Source organism: Acomys russatus, chromosome 7 (genome assembly GCF_903995435.1).
Source record: "Acomys russatus chromosome 7, mAcoRus1.1, whole genome shotgun sequence".
NCBI lineage: Eukaryota > Metazoa > Chordata > Mammalia > Rodentia > Muridae > Acomys > Acomys russatus.
This window is the reverse complement of record NC_067143.1, coordinates 62847579-62867773: the sequence shown is the minus strand read 5'-3', so window position 1 is coordinate 62867773 and position 20195 is coordinate 62847579. Positions and strand designations below refer to the sequence as shown.

At 44.7% G+C, this 20195-nt stretch overlaps 1 pseudogene; it reads left to right on the top strand.

Annotated features, from left to right (window-relative positions):
• Positions 1–386: 386 nt before the first annotated feature.
• On the top strand, positions 387–1318 carry LOC127191890 (40S ribosomal protein S2-like; annotated as a pseudogene).
• The last annotated feature ends 18877 nt before the right edge of the window (positions 1319–20195 follow it).

Here is a 20195-nt window from a genome sequence, read left to right as displayed (position 1 = left end):
TCAAACAGCAAGAGTGGGGCTGTCTCTGGCTCTTTTACCTGCCTTTGGGTGCCTTCCCTCTGACTGGATGGTCTTGTCTAGCCTCAATAAAAGAAGGTGTTCCCAGTTCTCCTACAGCTTGATGTGCCAAGAGGATTGCTATCCATGGGAGGGCTCCACTTCTCTGAAGAGAAAAAGAGGAGGGCACAGGGGAGGGGAGAGGGGGAAACTGGGAAGAAAGGAGGGAGGGCAAGCTCCCAATCAGGACATATAGCAAATTAATTAATGAATGAAAAAAGAGAAGGTAAGACAGAAATTCTGTCTTGCTGTTTCTTAAAATTAGCAAGGTATAAGGAAGAAGAGAGATTCAAGAATCAAAACAAGCTTCTTCCTCGGGAAAACACCAAATGGTGGATGACGCCGGTGCAGCCGGAGGGCCCGCAGGACCCGGGGGCCCAGGATTAGGAGGGCAAGGCGGCTTCCGCGGAGGATTCGGCAGCAGTCTTAGGGGCCGCGGTCGTGGCCGAGGCCGTGGCCGTGGCCGAGGCCGTGGTCGAGGCCGCGGGGCTCGTGGAGGAAAAGCCGAAGACAAGGAGTGGATCCCCGTCACCAAGCTTGGCCGCCTGGTTAAGGATATGAAGATCAAGTCCTTGGAGGAGATTTATCTGTTCTCTCTGCCCATTAAGGAATCCGAGATTATTGATTTTTTTCCTGGGCATCCCTAAAGGATGAGGTTCTCAAGATCATGCCAGTGCAGAAGCAGTCACGGGCTGGCCAGCGGACCAGGTTCAAGGCTTTTGTCGCTATTGGGGACTACAATGGTCACGTTGGTCTTGGTGTTAAGTGCTCCAAGGAGGTAGCCACTGCTATCTGAGGGGCCATCATCTTGGCCAAGCTTTCCATCGTCCCTGTGCGGAGAGGCTACTGGGGGAACAAGATTGGCAAGCCACACACTGTTCCATGCAAGGTGACAGGCCGCTGTGGCTCTGTTTTGGTGCGTCTCATCCCTGCCCCCAGAGGCACTGGCATTGTCTCAGCTCCTGTGCCCAAGAAGCTACTGATGATGGCCGGTATTGATGACTGCTACACATCAGCCATGGCTGTACTGCCACCCTGGGCAACTTTGCCAAGGCCACTTTTGATGCCATTTCCAAGACCTACAGCTACCTGGCACCCGATCTCTGGAAAGCAACTGTGTTCACCAAGTCTCCTTATCAGGAATTCACTGATCATCTTGTGAAAACCCACACCAGAGTGTCTGTTCAGAGGACCCAGGCTCCAGCTGTGGCTACCACATAAGGGTTTTTACAAGAAAAATAAAGTGGATTAATTCTGGGGGGGGGGGGGGAAGAAGAACCAAAACAAAAGTTTAACCAAGGTTAAATCTGTGCTAAAGAGCCTTACATAGATTAATCCTTTGATAAGATTTAAACACTTGGGACCCATGGGAAGCACTGAATAGATTTTTAAGTGATAACTGGTGCCTAGTTCACTGGGCCACATGAGATTCTTTTTATTTAACAGTCAAGGACCTTGGGACTGGGAGGGAGCCTTAGTGGCTTTGCTGAGTTCTATGTTAGGCCCTGATCTTTGTAAAATAGAAGAGGTTTTGGCAGACACAAATTATTAGGCCAGCATGATCTTTAAGGTGTTAAAACAAATAAAAACAGATACAAAGAGGGGAAAAAAGCCAAACAAAGGGACCACACCATATCACTTGGAGGCAAATATGGGTAGATTTCTATCAGGCCAGAGTCCCTAGGGAAAAAACTGGTGAGCCTTGGGGAGGCCTTCAGGCCTCACCCCCAGCTTCCCAGCAAGCTCAAAGAACCTGTGAGGATTTCCTGGTGTGATGTGCCTTGCAGGTTCCTCATCCTCTGGGAATTGCTTCTGTCCCTGCTACACCTTTCCCTTGTGCTAGTTAGCTTCTAGACAGTGTCCAAAATAGCGGCGACAAACGGCTTCAGAGAAGAAGGGTTAATTTGGGCCCGTGGATTAGAGAGTTAGCCTATGCTTTGAGCTTGGGATGAGGCAGAAGATCGTGGCATGAACAGCATGGAGGAGAGGCGCTGCCTGCTCACTTCCACCGCAACCAGGAAGCATTGACAAGATCAGAGCCCTCACGATCCAGTTGCTTCCTCAAAAGTCCACCTCTGAAGGGTGCTCTTGGGCACCAAGCCTTCCTCACATAAGCCCTTTGAGGGGACATTTCATCATCCAGCCCATAATAGTCATCACAGTAGTGCTCGCCTCTGGGTTGGGTTATACCTTAGTTATCCTCTCCTTGACTTCACCCCCTGTTTAATTCGTTGTATTAAGCCCCAGCTGTACTGTGACTGCCCAAGCCTGTTTACACTCAGCTCCGTGTGTGCTGGAAGCCAGGCATACCCTATCCTGGGCCACTGGAAGGGGCTGCAGTCCAGCCAAGCTGCCCAGGAACAGCAATGGCGTCGGAGGCAGTGCTTCCGCTTCTGGCAAGAGGGAGGAGTCTACGGACCCTTGGTTAGCACTCAGGACTCAGTCATTCTGCATATGACTGTTTCCTTGTGGATGACGCCCTTCTCTTCCTTTATACGTCCTTGACATAGCTTTTCATTTTGGCACGCCCATGGCTTGTTTTGTTTTTCTAGTCACTTTGTTTTTGTTTCATTCATGTTTTATTGTGGCTCTGTTAACTTCTATCTTTATCTCCTAAAGATCTCATTGACAACATAAGACTATACAGTAGAGCTTGCTTCAGTGAGTGAAACCTTGTTATTGAAGCTCATGTTTTTCATAGCAGATAAGGTCGTTTGTTGTGGTCTATGTTTGGTGGTGTTATTTATAATGAGTCTTAAAACTGCCTTATTTATCTGCTAAGTGTCTCTGTGTGATGGTTTTGATTTTAAATGTTCCAAGGAATCTTGTGTGTTGAAGTTTTTTGTTGTTGTTATTGTTTGGGGTTTTTGTTTGTTTGTTTGTTTGTTGTCCCTAGTTCAGTACTATTCAAAGTTTGGGCCCTTGAAAGACAGACAATGTGGATTGATCTGTTGATGGGTTAATAAGTTAACAGGTTGTTGAGAGGTATTAGCAAAGTAAAGGGCAGAGCCTAGTTGGAACAAGCAGGTCATTCGCCTTTCTATTTCTTTGCTTCCTGGCTTCTGTGAGGTAACAACTTTGCTCCAATTACTTCTGCCACGAGACACTCTTTCACCATAGACCTAAAAGCCACCAAAGCAAGTGATGATGAACACCAACCTCTGAAGCCAGGCCAGAACAAACACGCCCTTCTTTATGTTGATTTCTATCCATCCGTTCGTCACAATGACAGAAAGCTGATGAATGCATTATTGGTCCAGATTCAGAAAGAGCGCCGTCATGTCCAGAAGACAACCTTTGCTGTGTGTACACCTCTCCAACCTCTGACTCTTGCATTCTCTCTGCCTTCTCTTCCACAATTTCCCTGAGCATTGGAGGGGTGATGCAGATGTACCACTTGGGGCCAAGCACTCCGGCATCACTCGTTCTCATTACTTTGGCCACTTGTGTTCCTGAACTAACAACTGCCCACTATAGTGAGATGCTTCTCTGAGGAACGCTGAACGCAGCAATAATTTTAAAGGAATCCCCTGTCCCCACCCGCAAGCTCTGACTCTGTTCCTTAGTGTCCCAGTCTTGCTAATTGATGTACAGAGTAACTTTATGTACTCTGATGCCATCATTGCTTTTATTGGGCTGAGTGGTGGCACATGCCTTTAATACCAACACTCAAAAGCCCAAGATGAGTAGATATTTATGAGATCAAACCCAGCCTGGTCTCCACAGTAAGACCCTTCCTCAAAACAAAACACAATTGTTATTCTCATTATATTTTAACCAATGAGAGTTTTCAAAATTACAAACTTGATAACACTAAGAAAATTATCATTGAGCTATTATCTCCACTGCTAGTTTTTAGTTCTTTATGTATATTTGAATATTTGTAATAACTTTAGTTTTAAAAAAGAAATGATAGTGAAAATATTTTATGTTAAAATTGGGAAGTTCACCAAAAAATGGTAATTAAATGGAAATGTGTGGTCTTGGATGCATCATAAAGTTTGGATGTGCTGAGTTGTGGGGGCGGGGGGTTGCTTTGTAGACCTTACTAACCTGAACTCAAAATCCTTCTGACTTAGCCTCCAAAAGTCTGAGATTATCAGACTCACCAATGTTTTTGATATTTAGGTAAGAATAGAAAATGTATAGAAAAATATTTAACAAAAAGCCTAGAAATCAGAAAACTGATGTAGCTATTAAAGAAATTGAACCTATAATTAAAAACCTTTCTTAGTGAATTCTTCCAGATACTTAAGGAAGAAATTATACCAATCTCACACAAATATGTACACAATATTGGAAGAGGGAGGATGTCTCAAGTCATTTATAAACCTAAGAGTCTCTTAATATCAAAGATATTACATGGAAGAAAGTTGCAGGCCACTTTCATCCATGAACATTTAGGCAAATATCCTAAACAAACTATTAGAAAACTCAGTCTAGAGCTATTTGTGTGAACTAGTAATAAACAAGTAAATAAAAACTTTATGTTGCCGAGCACAGTGGTGCACACTTGTCATCTCAACAGAGGCAGAGGCAGGTAGACCTCTGTGAGTTTGAGGCCATTGAGGCCAGCCTGGTCTACAGAGCAAGTGCAGGCGAGGCAAGACTACACAGAGACACCCTGTCTTGGAAAACAAAAACAAACAAAACAGGAAAACTGTATGTCATATGTTTTTATTTTTAAGTTATAGCCACAGAATACCTAAGAATAAATCTAGCAAACAAGGCACAACAGCATTCTATCACAAACCACAAAACAGGGAGAAAAGCTAATTAAAGCTCAGTCACCCCAGGCTGGAGTAGAGCACAGTGGCAGGGCACTTGTCTTATATGCAAGGTCCTGGGTTAATCCCCAGTACCTCAAAGACAAAAACCCAAATATGCACAGATTGCCATATAAAACATTTTAAAAATATAATTTTCTCCTAAGTGTAATTAATTCAGTTGTAATTAACATGCCAGCATATACATGTGTGCTTGCAGAAATTGACTAGATGAGCCGGGCATGGGGGCACATGCCTATAATCCCAGCACTTAGGGAGGCAGAGGCAGGTGGATCTCTGTGAGTTCGAAGCCAACCTGGTCTACAAAAGGGAGTCCAGGATAGCCAGGACTACACAGAGAAACCCTGTCTCAAAAAAACAACAACAACAAAACAAAAAAAAAAAAAAAAAAGAAAGAAAGAAAGAAAGAAAAGAAATTGACTCATACTGATTTAGATTTTAAAAACATAGTATGAAAGCACACATTACACACATAAAATCCTCTTCTTCTGTAGAGTAGTTAGCTTCTTATAATGTTATAGTAATTCACACCATGCTGAATTATTACAAAAATAGACAAATAGATCAGAGGGATGGAATGAAAGACCCAGGTAGACATAACAATGTGGAATCTTGATATGCAAAGATATTACTGTGGTTAATTAAAAATTGGCCAATTAAATATCAATATCTAATATGTATATGTATTTTGAACTCTAACTTACATGGCACATAAAATAAATTCCAAGTGGCCTGATGATCTGCCTACATGTAGCAAGTAACACTGTAAAGTTTACAGGAGGAAATATTTCTATTATTTTGGAGTTTGCCAATATGTTTGATGAACTGGACTAAAGTTTAAGAACATATATATATATATGACAATATATATGACAAATATATATGTCACAAAAGGACAAGTAAGATAAATGGTCTAGAGCAGGTATTTATAAGTTGTGAAACCCAGAAGCAAGGACTGAAATTCCCTAGAACATGCCCTGGGGGGATGGGAGGCTGGAGAGAGGCCAGTCCAGAACACATCCCAAGCCAGGTGGCCAAGTGTCAGCTAAGATGGAGATAATAGACTCCCAGACACACTCCAAAAGACTGAGTTCTCAGTGTGGGCAGTAGACCACTGTGTCTGCGGAAGTGGAGCACTTAAATGAGGCAAAGGGAAAATGGGTCAATGGATGTGGTAATTTGGATGTGCTTGGCAAAAAACCAGTGTGAGGACGGTGCAAGGGAGGAACCTTTCAACAATTAAGAAATACTCTATCTGGGTTAGATCAAAGGAATTAGTGCAGATGCTAACAACATTGCACAGTGAAGAGAAGTTGGATATACAAGGAGTGCTCAGGATATGTTTCATACTTTGAAAAAGGTCTATTGGACACAGGGCATTTTTGAGGGGGGAGCATGTGAGAGCCCCTCAATGAACTATAGTATCAGTGACAAATGAGTTGAGAAAGATCATCAAATCTGGCTGGTGAGATGGCCCAGTAGATAAAAGTGCTTCCCACTCAAGCCTGATGACTTGAATTTGAATCCCAGAACCCACACAAAAGTCGGACACAGTAGCTTCAGCCTCTGTAATCCCAGACCGCCTACAGGAAGCAGATGTGAAGAAAGGTGAATCCGGAGGCGTGTACAGCTGTGAAGACCCCGTCTTAAACGAGGTGAAAAGGCAGGGACTGTCACCCAAGGGCTGTCCTCTGACCTCCACATGCAAGCTGTGGCACCACCACCCCAGACCACAGTTATTTTAGAAAACATATTTATTTAACTATTATTATTTAAAACCTCTAAGTTTCAGAGAGTCAGAAATTTCCATTGTGACTTTCACGAGTGTCACAACACACATTAAGAGTATTCATAAACAAGTGCATGGCCAGGCGGGCTGGCATACACACGTAGCTCCAGCACTCAGGAGGGAGAGTTCAAGGTCAGTCTGGTCTAGAGAGCTAGTGCCAGGATAGCAGGGCTACACAGAGAAACCATGTCTTGAAAAACAAAACAGAAAACAAGTGTATGCTTTCCAACATCCATGTGCAGGTGCTGTGCTGTACATCTTCACGGAGGGTACCACAAGTAATCCGCTATAAGGAAAAGCTGAGCTCCAAATTCAACTATGGGAAATCAGGGGGTCCAAACAGTCAATGCAAAACAAGCACAAAAAGGAGACTCGATCTGTAGAACTCAGCCTTGCAAACTTTTGAGTCCTGGGTATTGAACTTGGGGCCTTGCACTTACCAGACAAGCTCTCTCCCACTAAGCTCTATCCCAGACCCACCCTTGCCAGTTTCAAAACTTACTAAAAAACTACAGTAATGATGACTTTGGGGTATCAGCATAAAAAGGTGTCGTATAAAGGCATGGGCCAGGGAAGTAGAGTAAGGAGTCCAGGACTAAACCCTTGTGTTTTATAGTCACTATATTTTGTTTCAAATGTTTTTGGACTTATTGTATGTGTGTGTTTTCCCTGCATATGTGTATGTGCACTGCGTGAGTGCCTGGTTCCGCCAGGGTTGAACAGAAGGCGTTAGATCCTCTGGAACTGAGGTAACCGATGGTTGTTAGGCAACATGTGGGTGCTGGAAACCAAAGTTGGGTCCTCTGTGAGAGCAGCCAGTGCTCTTCACCACGGAGACATCTCTAACTCCCAGGCAAAATATTTTTACCAAGCCAAGTTGCTTGAAAAAGAGTAGTCTTTTCAATGTGGTGCTCTGAAACTATGTGCAGAAAACAGCGAATTTGCACAAGATTCATTCATCCGATATTGTTTTTAAATTAGCTGTGTTATCAGTAGGGCCGGCTTGCAATCAATTAAGACACAGACACTTATTATATTTTAAAATAGCCTTAGTTAACCTGGGGCAGGGCAGACATTAATCCTCTAAACTACCTCCCATAGTGGGGCAGGCATGGGATCCCTGCCTCAATCTCATGTCATCTGCGTCTAATAACATCTACCAAGCTACCTCCCATCCATAATCTCAAATTCTTGCTAATGTTCTTCATCTGGGCCAGATTCTCCATCCACACCAGCCATGTGCTTCTCCTCCATCTAACCCATGACAGCCTTCCTCTCTTCCCTTCAGGTCTCTCTCCTTCCTCTTTGTGGCAGTCTTTTTTTTTTTTTTTTTTTTTTTTTTTTTTCTCCCAGAATTCCTCTCTCTCTCTCTCCAAGCCCCACCTATCTCCTTTGCCCTGCCCAGGTGGGATGGCTTTTTATTAAGCAAAAAAAGCAAAAGGTGGGTCACAGAGACTGCAAGCAGTAATTAGCATCAAAATACATCAGACCATCCCCCGGCATCCCAACTTATGCTGGATAAGAGACAAGGCTCCGTAATGAATGAAATATTCTTGCCATTCATCATAAAAGGACAAATAACTCAATTAAAATATAGGCAAAGCATCTAAATAGGCATTTCTCCTTCAGAACATGAACGATTTCGACAAAATAATAGAATATGTGAAATGAATAAGAACAGGTGACTAGCAGTTGGTGAGATGGCTTAGTGGTTAAGAGCACTGACTGCTCTTCCAAAGGGCTCAGGTTCAAATCCCAGCACCCACATGGAAGCTTACCTCTCTGTAACTCCACGATCTGACACCCTCACATAGACACACATGCAGGCAAAATACCAATGCACATAAAATAAAAAATAAATGAATGTGTTTTTGTTTTTGTTTTTTTAAAGAATAGGTGACCAGTCAAGACAAAGAAATCCATAGTCTAAAATAACCTCAGTGGCCTCCTGTATAATCAAGGAGGCTAGGGGAGCTTTCTGTGGAATGCAGATGAGCCATGGAGTCCAGAGTTGGCTGATAGTACTAAGACCAAGACTAAGAATTGCTGCTAACAACAGGGAATTGATCTCTTGTCTAAATACATGAGCAAAGGTGACAGGACATGTCATACCTAAGTGGTCTATTGTGACCTGACCTGTCCCTAGCATCATCGTCAGGAGCTGTGGTGAGGAGTCTGCTCTGAATCCTCTCACCTCCGGGGAACAGCGCTGGCAGCCTGTGCTCTCTGCACCCTTGGCACACCCTCCCAGCCCTGCCTGGGTGTTAGATTTCTGGGGAAGAGCTCCCATGGTCCAGTTCTCCCTGCACTATTTCATCTTGTATTGAGTAGCCTAGGAGTATCTAGGGAAACAAAGTAGCATCTCGGGAAAATCTTACTGGAAGTCAGAAAGACCCAGGGAAAATGTCTCAGCATCCTGCCTTCAGGACAATCATCAGGCCCACTTTATATGGATCTTTAGATCGTCTTGAGGAAGATTGACTATATTTGCCCATGGTGTCCATTAATAATATGTTCATTAGCAGCTAAATTGTCTCCATTTTCTACTCCTGTTTCCTAGGATCATCTTCTGCACCCAAGACCTTGTTTCAGACTTTGTTTTGTGGCAAACTTGAGGGACAGAAAGAAACCTCAGCTTCTCGGGTAGCTAAATTAACTTTTGCGCAAGCTAGGAGCAATGTTTAACAACAGTGGATGCTGATCTAGTTAAAAAGTGAACTGTCCGAAGGCACTCGTGCAAGGATGAATCCGGGCTGCCTCAAGTGAACGGATACCTGCGGGTTTCTATTATCAGAGCAGGTGCCAGTAACCACACATTTTATTCAATCTTCCTTGTGTCAAATTAAATCCTGTGCCAAGGTCAGTGATAAGTCTGTTATCAGACATTCTTCCTAGCTTCCTTATTTTTCTTTATCAGGGTTCTGGGGCTTATTGGCTCCTGCATAAATAGTGTCTGTCATAGTCAGTGCTGGGGACAAGCTCCAGAGCCAGCCTTATTCAGGCTATGAATAGCCACAGGACCGCAGGTCGTTAGAGCTCATTAGAGAGATAACTGGCCTGTGTCCATCAGTCACGACAGCCTTTGCCTTAGATACCCAAAGTACAAGGCTCAGGAGTGTGCCCTGCATTCCTGCAGCCACCTTAAGCTCTGCAAATTCACTGTGCTGGATATTTTTCATTTCTATCACTTAAACTGCTATTTCTCCACTTTCCCACTAGCCTGCTCCAGTTTTTTCCCCAATCAAATTCTCCAGTGATTTGTAGTTTTTATTCTTCCAATATCTCAATCTTTGTTTTTTGGTTTTTTTTAAGGCCACATATGTATACAATATTTTTTTTTATCATATTCGCCACCAGCACTCGGTTTCCTTTCCTATCTCCCTCCCCATCCTCAGATTTCGCTCTTTCCAACACTTTTGCCTCCTGCTTTACTTTCACGTCTTTTTGTTTTGCTTTGTTTTTACTATAACCCATTAAGTTTAGTAACGGCTGCTGGCCGTGGGTATGATGTTATTTACTGGATCAAGGTAACAGTGATCACATCCTTGAAGAAAGATGCCTGTCCTCTCCCAGTAGCCATCCATTGAGAATAATTCCTCGCCAGGGCTGGGATGCTGACAGCTCAGTCTTGCGCAGGTCTCACAGGGACACCTGCAGTGGCTGTGAGCTCACACACACAGGTGCCGTGTCAAGTCCAGAGGACAGTGTTTCACAGTGCCCTCTCCACCCTCCAGCTCTCACACTCTTCCCATCTGAGCCCTCCGTCTCCTGTTCTCAGCACTTCGGCCAGGTCTCTGCACTCACTACTGTCCAGGGCACAAAGAAAGCTGAGCCCGAGGCTGAGAGCCACGCGCTCGTCTGTCTGCTCATCTACAGGTGCAAACATAAAAATATTCAGAAGGCAGTTTGACAACGTGGCCATTCAGCAAAACATCTGTAGTAGGTTCAACCTAGGAGTCAAAACCTCCCCAGCCAAGGGCTTTTGACCAGGTTCACGTTATCAGGCATGAACTCCCTGTTCACTAATTAGCTTACAAAGTGATGGGTTTCCATAAAGCTTTCCATGCATCCTTAGTACTGGTTAACATCCTCTGTCCCCTGCTCTCCACTGTCTCCTTACAGACTTCCTACTACCACAGACTCGTGGAAGGCCGCGTACTGACACCCTCTTCCCTCCTCCCCTGCCCAGTCACATGGTCTCTTTCCAGCTTCCTGATCTCTACAAATCTAATCATGAAAAGCTAGAATCCACATATGAGAAGAGAAAGTATGCATTTGTTTCTGAATTTGGCTGCCTCATTTAATACAATATTTTCCAGTTCCAACCATTTTCTTATTTTCCCTCCATTTTTGTTTTGTTTTGTTTTGTTTCTTGGGGCGGGGGAGTCAGACAGAGGTCAACTTTCTGGTGTTCATCCTTTTACCACTGTGGTTTCAGAAACTAAACTTAAGTCATCAGTCTTGGCAGCAAGAGCCATATCACCAGGCCAGCTCCACCCATTTTCCTGAGAGTTTCGTAATAACTTTCCTTTATAGATGAATGAAATACCATTTTGTGAGTACTACACTCTCGTTATCCATTCATTAGCGAACAGGCATCTAAGCTGACTCCGTTTTTAGCTACTGTGAACAGATCAGCACTGAGCACAGACACGCAAATATCTCTACAGTAGGAAATAGAGTCTGGGATTGTGCTTAAAAGTGGTATAGCTGAGCCAGGAGTAGTGAGTGTCGCATGCCTGTAATCCCAGCACTCAGGGAGGCAGAGGCAGGGGGATCTGAGTTCGAGGCCAGCCTCATCTACAAAGCAAGTCCAAGATAGTCAAGGCTACACAGAAAACCTTGTCTCAAAAACAAAAACAAACAAACAAAAATAAGTGGTATAACCGGAGCCCTAGTTTTCTTTCCACTCTGTCTTTCCTAATGGTTCGACCATGCATTAAAGGCTCTGGGTGTTTGAAATAATGAGAACCCAGCCTTCACACCATAAGAAAAACCATTTTCTGGGAATAAGGTGTCTTTAGAAAATCACCAATAGTCTCCATGCTAAGCCACGTTATTAATTCCATAGCTTGTTCCATTTGATTCTCCACAACATGTTCTGTCTCACTTTTCTCAGTCTAAGTGGCAAAGTTAGTGTTTCCTGGCTAATCCTTCCTCTGTTTCTCCTTGAGAGCAGAAAAGTAACAAGAAGTGGCACCGACCAAGTGAACCTCACATGTTTGCATATGGTACCTCAGTAAACCTAGAAATTCAGAGAGGTCTGGGGAAACAACCTGGCAGAAACTCTCTTCCCTTCCAAATAACTGTCCTACAAGGTTCAGATGACTCCTACTTAGAATTCCCAAGGAAAGACAACTGAGCCTGGCCCAGCCCCAAAGCTCACATAAGTCAAGGACAAGAAAAAATTGAACACAGACATATGGATAATGCTGGCCTGGCAACTCCAGTGCAGTCCCAGCAGAAAAGGTTAGACAAAATCATGTTCTGCCATAAGACCACACTTTGTCAGGCCTCTGCTTTGAGACAGTCAAGGGGAGAATTGCTAAACCCCTGTGGAGAAAGCTTTCAGAAACTTATTTACTGAGATGTGAGATTAAATGTGTAAATAGAAGCTGGGGAAGGTAGCTCAATGGATGAAGCCATCACTGTGCAGGCAGGAGGGCCTGAGTTCAGATTCCAGAACTCACAGGAAGCTGGATGTGGTAGCACACTTGTGTGACCCCCCCCCACCCCTGTGGGGGAGGAAGTGGAGACAGAAAGATCCCCAAAAGCTGTGAGCCAGCCATCCTGGTCTACAGAGCGATAACAACAAGAGCTGTCATGGAAATTGAGGACCAACACCCCAGGTTGTTCTCTGACCTCCACATGAACAGTAGGGAGCACCAATGCCCCTGCCTCATACGTTTAAGAAGTTGAAATGGGATTTATTATTGTAGACTAACGGGGACCAGGGATGATGGAGGGGGAACATCAGAGCAATGGCAGAATTGCAGTATTGGGGGCAGTGTCAGTGCAGGAAGCTACAAGTGTGACTGGGAATGCAGCAGTCCTACAGTGAGAGGGCAGGATGTCCTCCTGCTCTGTGTCAGGTACAGCGTTGGGCTTGGAGAAGCATGACCAGGCCTAGTCAACTATACGAAAATGAAGATTGATTCCAAGATAGGTACAGATCAGAGACAAGCAGATGAACTCAAATAGAAAGTGTTACACATGGCTATGACCTTGCTGTGATTGGCTACCACAAGAGAAAGCAGACACAAAGAGTGGAGAGACATCTTCCCACCTTTGACCTCCTAGGCTCATCCTAAAAGAAATCCAATGAGGGGAAGTAGACTCTGTGGCAGAATTTTCTGAAAGAAATTTCCTGTTTCTTTAACCTTGTTCTGCTGACTGGCTTTATTAACAACCTATTGTTGATGTTATAATTAATATTTTCTTATTTAAAATTTGTCATGACCATTTTCAGAAACCAGGAAAACAATAAATGCAAAAGGTGAGTGCAGAAACTCTCAGAATAGCTCTTTGGAGTTAACTAGTGTTGGTCACATGTGACATCGAAAATGTTTTCTCTTAATAAAATGGAGACACTTGCCGGGCCTCGTGGCACACAGTTTTAATCCCAGCACTTGGAGGCAGAGGCAGGTGAATCTCTGTGCGTTCGAGGCCAGCCTGGTCTACAAAGGGAGTCCAGGATGGCAAAGGCCACACAGAGAAATCCTGTCTCAAAGAAAGAGAGAGAGAGAGAGAGAGAGAGAGAGAGAGAGAGAGAGACTCATCTAGGCATACTTACCAGATCCAGTACAATAAAATGACACCATCTAACATCATCCATTTATTCAGTAATGGACACCTTGATTGATCTCATAGCCTAGCTACTGTAGTCTGAACACACATTTGTCCAAAGAAGACATAGAAATGATCAGTGCATGTTTTGTCCTTTTTTGTTTTTTGTTTTTTAATGCTCAATCCTTTTGATCAGGAAACTACAAACCAAAACCTCAAGAGATTTCTCCTTGCCCCAGTTAGAATGAATATTATCAAAATGACCAAAAAAAAAGTTAGTGAGGCTGCAAGAGAAAGTCAGACATTTTTGGTAGCTGTTGGGGGAGTGGAGGCCAGGTTTCACACTGTACATACTTTTGTGATTTGGCAGTCCTGAAGAACTGGGTTAAGACAAAGCAAATTAAAAAACAAAACTATAAACCAGGCTTCTTATAGTCACAGCAAAGACTCTGATGTTATTTGAAAAACCTCAGTAATCTGGACTGAGTTCTTTGAAGGGCTCCGAAGAATTGACTGTGAATCCAGACTGTTTTTAAGCTCTGTTCTGAGATCAATAAATGAAGTCTCCCAAAAACTCTAGCTTTGAGGAGCTGCATCATAAAATGCAGCTCCCAGCACTCATCACTTTCACAGAGTTCCAGAAGACGGTGCCCAGAGAAGAACAGAGTCGAGGGTCGCCAAGACCAGCAAACCGCTGCTCTGACTACGCCCGCCTGGCTGTTTCCCCACCATGCTGCTTTCTCTCCAGCCTGGTTCCTTTGCTTACTATTATTTCTCTGTGTGTGATGTAGACAGGCTCCCCACCATCCGATTTAATTCTTTGCCTATTCCAGGACTAATCTGCTATAGATTCCCTGTGAGGGCGGGAAGAAAGCTCTGAAACTGCAATGTAGGAAGCTCGGGCCACCGTAAAGCAGTTGCGAGGCCTGATGCCCTGGATGCTGTTTGGCAGAAAAAGGGATGGCAGGGTGGTTCAGTGTGTGGCTTCTGTGGTTCAGAGTGTGGCTTCCGTGGTTCAGAGTGTGGCTTCTGGAGCTGAAGTTGTCCTGGGGCCTCCTTTCTGTTCTGTTGTGTACTGTGTGAACCAGGGCGACCTGTCAACGGGAGAGTTGCTTCACCTCTGTCTGCTTTATTTCCTCATTCAATAAATACAGGTGACTCAGATGATCACTTGCTTCATTCTGCCATTCATGAGGCTTAAATGGACTTGTAGGAGTACTTGGAATATGGCTTGGTCTCAGTGAGCTCTCAATTTTGAGGGTCGCCTATTTCTATTACCTTAAGCACTCTCAGTCGCTCACTGTCCCCCACTCACTGAGGACTTTCCTCTCAAACCCTTTGTCTTCTCCACTCTTCTGCCGTCACAATCGAAACACGCATGCATTTATGTTTCGGTGTGAAAGACAAAAGGACATTTGATCCGCCACAGACCTTAAGACAGTGATGAAACTCTGAGAACCTGCCTCCCACAGAATCGTTCTCAACACCAAGTCTTTAGACCACTTGAAAGAAGGGCCTCTTTCTTAACAGTGACAAAATCTGATGACAGTCTACCTTACTAACCCAGAAGGTAAAGGTGCTCGCCACTGCCGCTGAGGACCTGAGTTCAATCCCCCAGGGCCCATAAGGTGAAAAGTGAGAACTGACTCCTGCAAGTTGCCCTCTGACCTCCACGCGTGGTGATGGTGTAAGATTCTAGATGGCCTGAACTCAGCAGTGGCATTATTAGCTAAGAAAATGGTGTTTCATTAGTAGCTAAGGAAATATAAGATCCCAGGTGGCCTGGACTTAGCCACCATGACAATAGCGTTGTCAGCTGAGCAAACAAGTTAAGAATTGCTGGCCGATTACAAGAACAAAGTAACAGCGAACTGAGAGGGACAAGTTAAAAATTCTCTACTACCCTGCCCCTGGAATTTACTGCCCCTATCTTACCCTACTTAGAGTTTACTACCTTAGACCTCCTATTGTTAGGCCAGCATTCTTTAACTAGCCATTGTCACTAAGTTATGCTTCTGTAAAAGATATTTAAACCCTGAGTTTTTACAAGACAGGCTCTTCCATCTCCTCTGAGCTTGGTGGATCCCAGCACGTCTGCTTAATAAAATTCCTTTGCTTTTGCATCAACTCTGGACTCTGTCTCTCAATTGGGCTTCCAGGAATAGACTCTGACGACCTGAGTCTAGCAATGGCAACTTCTGAACGAATGCTTTTAAAACCCCAGGAGGAACTGGAGAGATGCCTCAGCAGTTGGCTCACAGCCATGTGTAACTCTAGTTCCAGAGGATCCAACGCCCTCTTTGGGCCTCTGCAGGCACCTGCATCCACTTGCACATACACACAAACGTGCCCGTATACACATGAATTCTTTAAGAATAATTTTTTTTTAAATCTCAAGATTCATGCTTCAGCATGTCAAGAATTAGAATTTAGGGCTGGAGAAGTGTGGCTCAGAGGTTAAGATCGCTGCCTGTTCTTCCAGAAGATCCGGATTCAATTCTCAGCACCTACATGGCAGCTAACAGCTGTCTGTCATTCTAGTTCCAAGGGATTACAATACAACACCCCCACAGATATGTATGCAAGCAGAACACCACTGTACATTAAAAAAAATTAATTAAGGAAACAAAGAATTAGAATTTATAGTTTAATTTTTCAGAAACTTCTCTCCAGAAAGTTTTTTTTAGAGGAGGTTTTCCTGTGCTGACCTGCCTGACCTGGAGCTCAATCTCCCTGCCTCTGGCTCCCAAGCGCAGAGATTACAGGCATAAGCCACCACACTGACCTTTGGAAGGAAAACTTTCTGCAGTACCTCAGACATCACTGACCTTTGGATTCCTTCACAAAGAAGTGCCAGTGCTGTTCTAGACAGTGTTCTTCAAGACCAGAGTGTATCCTACATCTTCAGGACCACGCCTCCACTCTAGAAAGAAGAGATACCATTCTAAGTCTTATAGGACACACCGAAAATCTCCCAGGAGGGATGGTATTTGTTAAAGAGATTATCGCCAAGATTACAGACGTCATAGAGGAATGAGGTGGTCTTGTGGTGACAGACGAAGGAGGACAGAGAGGGCACGCAGTGGTTTGAATGAAGATAGTAGCCCCAGAGTCTCACCATTTGAATGTTTTGTCATAAGGGCACTAGTTGAGAAGGATTTGGGGGCGTGGTCTTCTTGGAGTGGGTGTGGCTTTGTTGGAGAAAGTGTTTCATTTGGGGTATGTTTTGAGGTTTCAGAGAGCCTATGCCAGGTCCAGTCCCTCACCCCCTGCCTGTGGGTCAAAACGTAGCTCTCAAGTACTTCTCAACCACCATGCCTGCTGCCATGCTTCCCATCTTGATGGTAATGGACTGAGCCTGTGAAACTGTAAACAAGACCACAGTGAAATGGTTTCTATTATAAAAGCTGCCTTGGAGTCTTGTGGTGTCTTTCTCTCCACAGCAGCAGAACAGAGATTAAGACAGAAGTTGGTAGCAGGGAATGTTCATTGCTGTGGTGGGTCTGGCCATGGTGTTTCTTGGAGGATCATGGAAGACTGGGATTTTGAACTAGAAAAGCAGTTGGACCCTTTGTGCAGGGCTTAATGGGCCATCATAGTCGGTATATGGAAGACAGTGCTTAAGAAGTTTCAGAAGAGAAGAATATTAGTAAGTGGCCTAGAGACAATTCTTGTGAGATCCTGGTGACAAATGTGGCTGTTTGTTTGGGGGTTTTTTTTGGTGGGTTTTTTTTTGTTTTTTGTTTTTGTTTTTTTGTTTTTTTTTTGGTTTTTTCGAGACAGAATCTCTCTGTGTAGCCTTGGCTGTCCTGGACTCACTTTGTAGACCAGGCTGGCCTCGAACGCACAGCAATCCACCAGCCTTTTTTGCCCTCATCCTAAAAATCTGCCTGAGACTAAATTGAAGAGTTTTTGTTGTTGTTGTTGTTTTGTTTTTTACTAATAGCGAATTGTCAAGGGAGATTTCAAGACAGCCTAGTATTGACTGTGTCACGAGGTTATTAGTGGTCACTCTTATGCAGATCTTTAATGAAAAGAAGGTTGGACAAAGAGAAATACAAAATCTACACTTTGAGGTGGAAAGAACTGCTTGCAAGTGTAATGGAGCTAAGTCCAGTGCTCAGGGTATAAAAGCTTTAAAGAAAAGCCCAATGACAGATGGAATAAAGGGAGTGGCGACCTTCTCCAGCTAAGCTTACAATGTTTAAGCAGTCAAGGAGACCAGCAACAGCAGAAAGCTGAGGTAAATGTAACTGAAAGAAGGACAAATGTCCAGCTCCACCAAGCAGTAGAAGTTGGCAGCTTTGGTCACACGGTTCTAGCTTTAGAGTCAAGGACACTAGACAGGGCTTGTAGAATCTCCCCTCATGGCTAAGGAAAGGCTCTGAGGCCAGGTATGTGGCAGGGATGTTCCTGCACAGAGGCCCAGAAAGTCACTGTCTGAAACTGTAAGGGTGAAACTTGGATTGCATGGAAGGTACCACAATGGTAGAGGTGCCAGGGTTGCGGGATACCTGCCAAGAAGAGCTACTGACAGGGTTTGGAACAAGCCCAGGAGAGAGAAGAGTGTTGCAGCCAACAAAGCTACAAGGAGCTGCATATCTGTAAGGTGCTTTGACTTCAGACATGGAGATGCAGAATTTGGAGTTCTCAGTCTCATTTTGGTCTAGTTTTTACTCGCTATGCTCTGTCCCATCCCTTTTGGAATGGTAAATGTCTATCCTGTGCCACCGTATGTTGACAGCGTGTGATGTGCTTTTTGGTTCTGATTTTACAAGGGGTTATGGTCAAGAGATTGTCATGGGTCCCAAAGACTTTGAACTGTTAAACAGTGTTGAGACTGTAATAGATTATAGGGACTTTTGAAGCCAAGACTGAACGCAGTTTTGCATTATGATATGGATACAAGCCTGTGGAGACCACGGAGTGGAATACGGTCATTTGAGTAAGAGTAGCCCCCATAGTCTCATATATTGGAATGGTTATTTACCAGGGAGGCCATTATTTTAGAAGGCTTAGGAGATGTGGCCTTGTAGGAGGAAGTGTCACTGGGGGGTAGGTTTTGAGGTTTCAAAAGCCCATGTCAAACCCAATTTCTCCCCCTCCCTCTCTCTCCCTGCCTACAGGTCAAGATGTAGCTCTCACCCTTTCTCCCTGCCTACAGAATAGGATGTAGCTCTCACCTTCTCTCCCTGCCTACAGGTCAGGACATAGCTCTCACCCTCTCTCCCTGCCTATAGGTCAGGATGTAGCTCTCACCCTCTCTCCCTGCCTACAAGTCAGGATGTAGTTCTCACCCTCTCTCCCTGTCTACAGGTCAGGATGCAGTTCTCACTCTCTGTCCCTGCCTACAGGTCAGGATGTAGCTCTCACCCTCTCTCCCTGCCTACAGAATAGGATGTAGCTCTCACCCTCTCTCCCTGCCTACAGGTCAGGATGTAGCTCTCACCCTCTCTCCCTGCATACAGAATAGGATGTAGCTCTCACCCTCTCTCCCTGCCTACAGGTCAGGATGTAGCTCTCACCCTCTCTCCCTGCATACAGAATAGGATGTAGGTCTCACCCTCTCTTCCTGCCTACAGGTCAGGATGTAGCTCTCACCCTCTCTCCCTGCATACAGAATAGGATGTAGCTCTCACCCTCTCTTCCTGCCTACAGGTCAGGATGTAGCTCTCACCCTCTCTCCCTGCCTACAGGTCAGGATGTAGCTCTCACCCTCTCTCCCTGCCTACAGGTCAGGGTGTAGCTCTCAGCTACTTTCTAGCACTGTGCCTCCTGTGTGCGCTGCCATGCTCCCTAGCCATGATCACAATGGACTAAGCCTCTGAAACTGTCAGACAGCCCATGATGAAATGAAAGTTGTCTCACGGTGTCTCTTCACAGGCATAGAACAGTGACTAACACTGGGTATCAAAGGAGGAAGAGGTAGCCATCGAGGTGATTATAGACTCCTGTACAAGGTCATTTGTGTTCCAGGAGTCTAAGGAGACCCGTGTTTTTTCCCTAAGATCCTGGAGGAGGCTCCCTCAGATCTCCAACTCTATCCTTTTCTGGTTACTTGTCCTTGGAAAGAGGGAAAACAAATCTGAGGGGGACATTGAAAAAACTTAAATTACAGTAGCAAGTGAAAGACATATTTGAGCACCCACAGATGATTTTTAACAAAGCAGCCACATCTGGTGACATTTGACCTGATCTTTCAGGTCTCCTCCTTGTCCATCATCTGTTGCCCACGTGATCAGTGCAGTTCGGTCTGCGTTGACAGCAGTCACATGCTGTTCTGCACAGCCCTGAAAGGATTGGGTCTGGGAAGGACTGCTGGAAATGGATCAAGTCAGCCCAGTTCCTCCTAGAAGAGTTCAGCTCCTCATATAACTTCATGAAGAAGCCCCGTGGTGGCAAAGCACACCACCAACTACTCAGAGAGGCGAGTCTGAGGGACAGTCTTCATTTTATCCCAGTGAAAGAGATCAGGAATCTGTGACATCTGGGAAACTGCAAAAGGCTGTTGAGAGTCTGAAGTGTTCCTACTTGACAGGGATAACGTGAGGGACAAGGAGCCTCCGTGGGAGGAGGGGTAGAGAGAAGGAGGGCAGAGGATGGGCAGAGAGAGCAGGAAACTCTAGGTTACTTCCGTGACAGAGCCTGGACAACAAGCGTAATGACTGATAAGAGAACAGACGCAGAGGATGACAGGCAGGGCAGCTCTCACACTGGGCACAGACTTGGCTTCTGCATATCACAGAACGTAAGACAAAGCATCCAAGTACAAATCC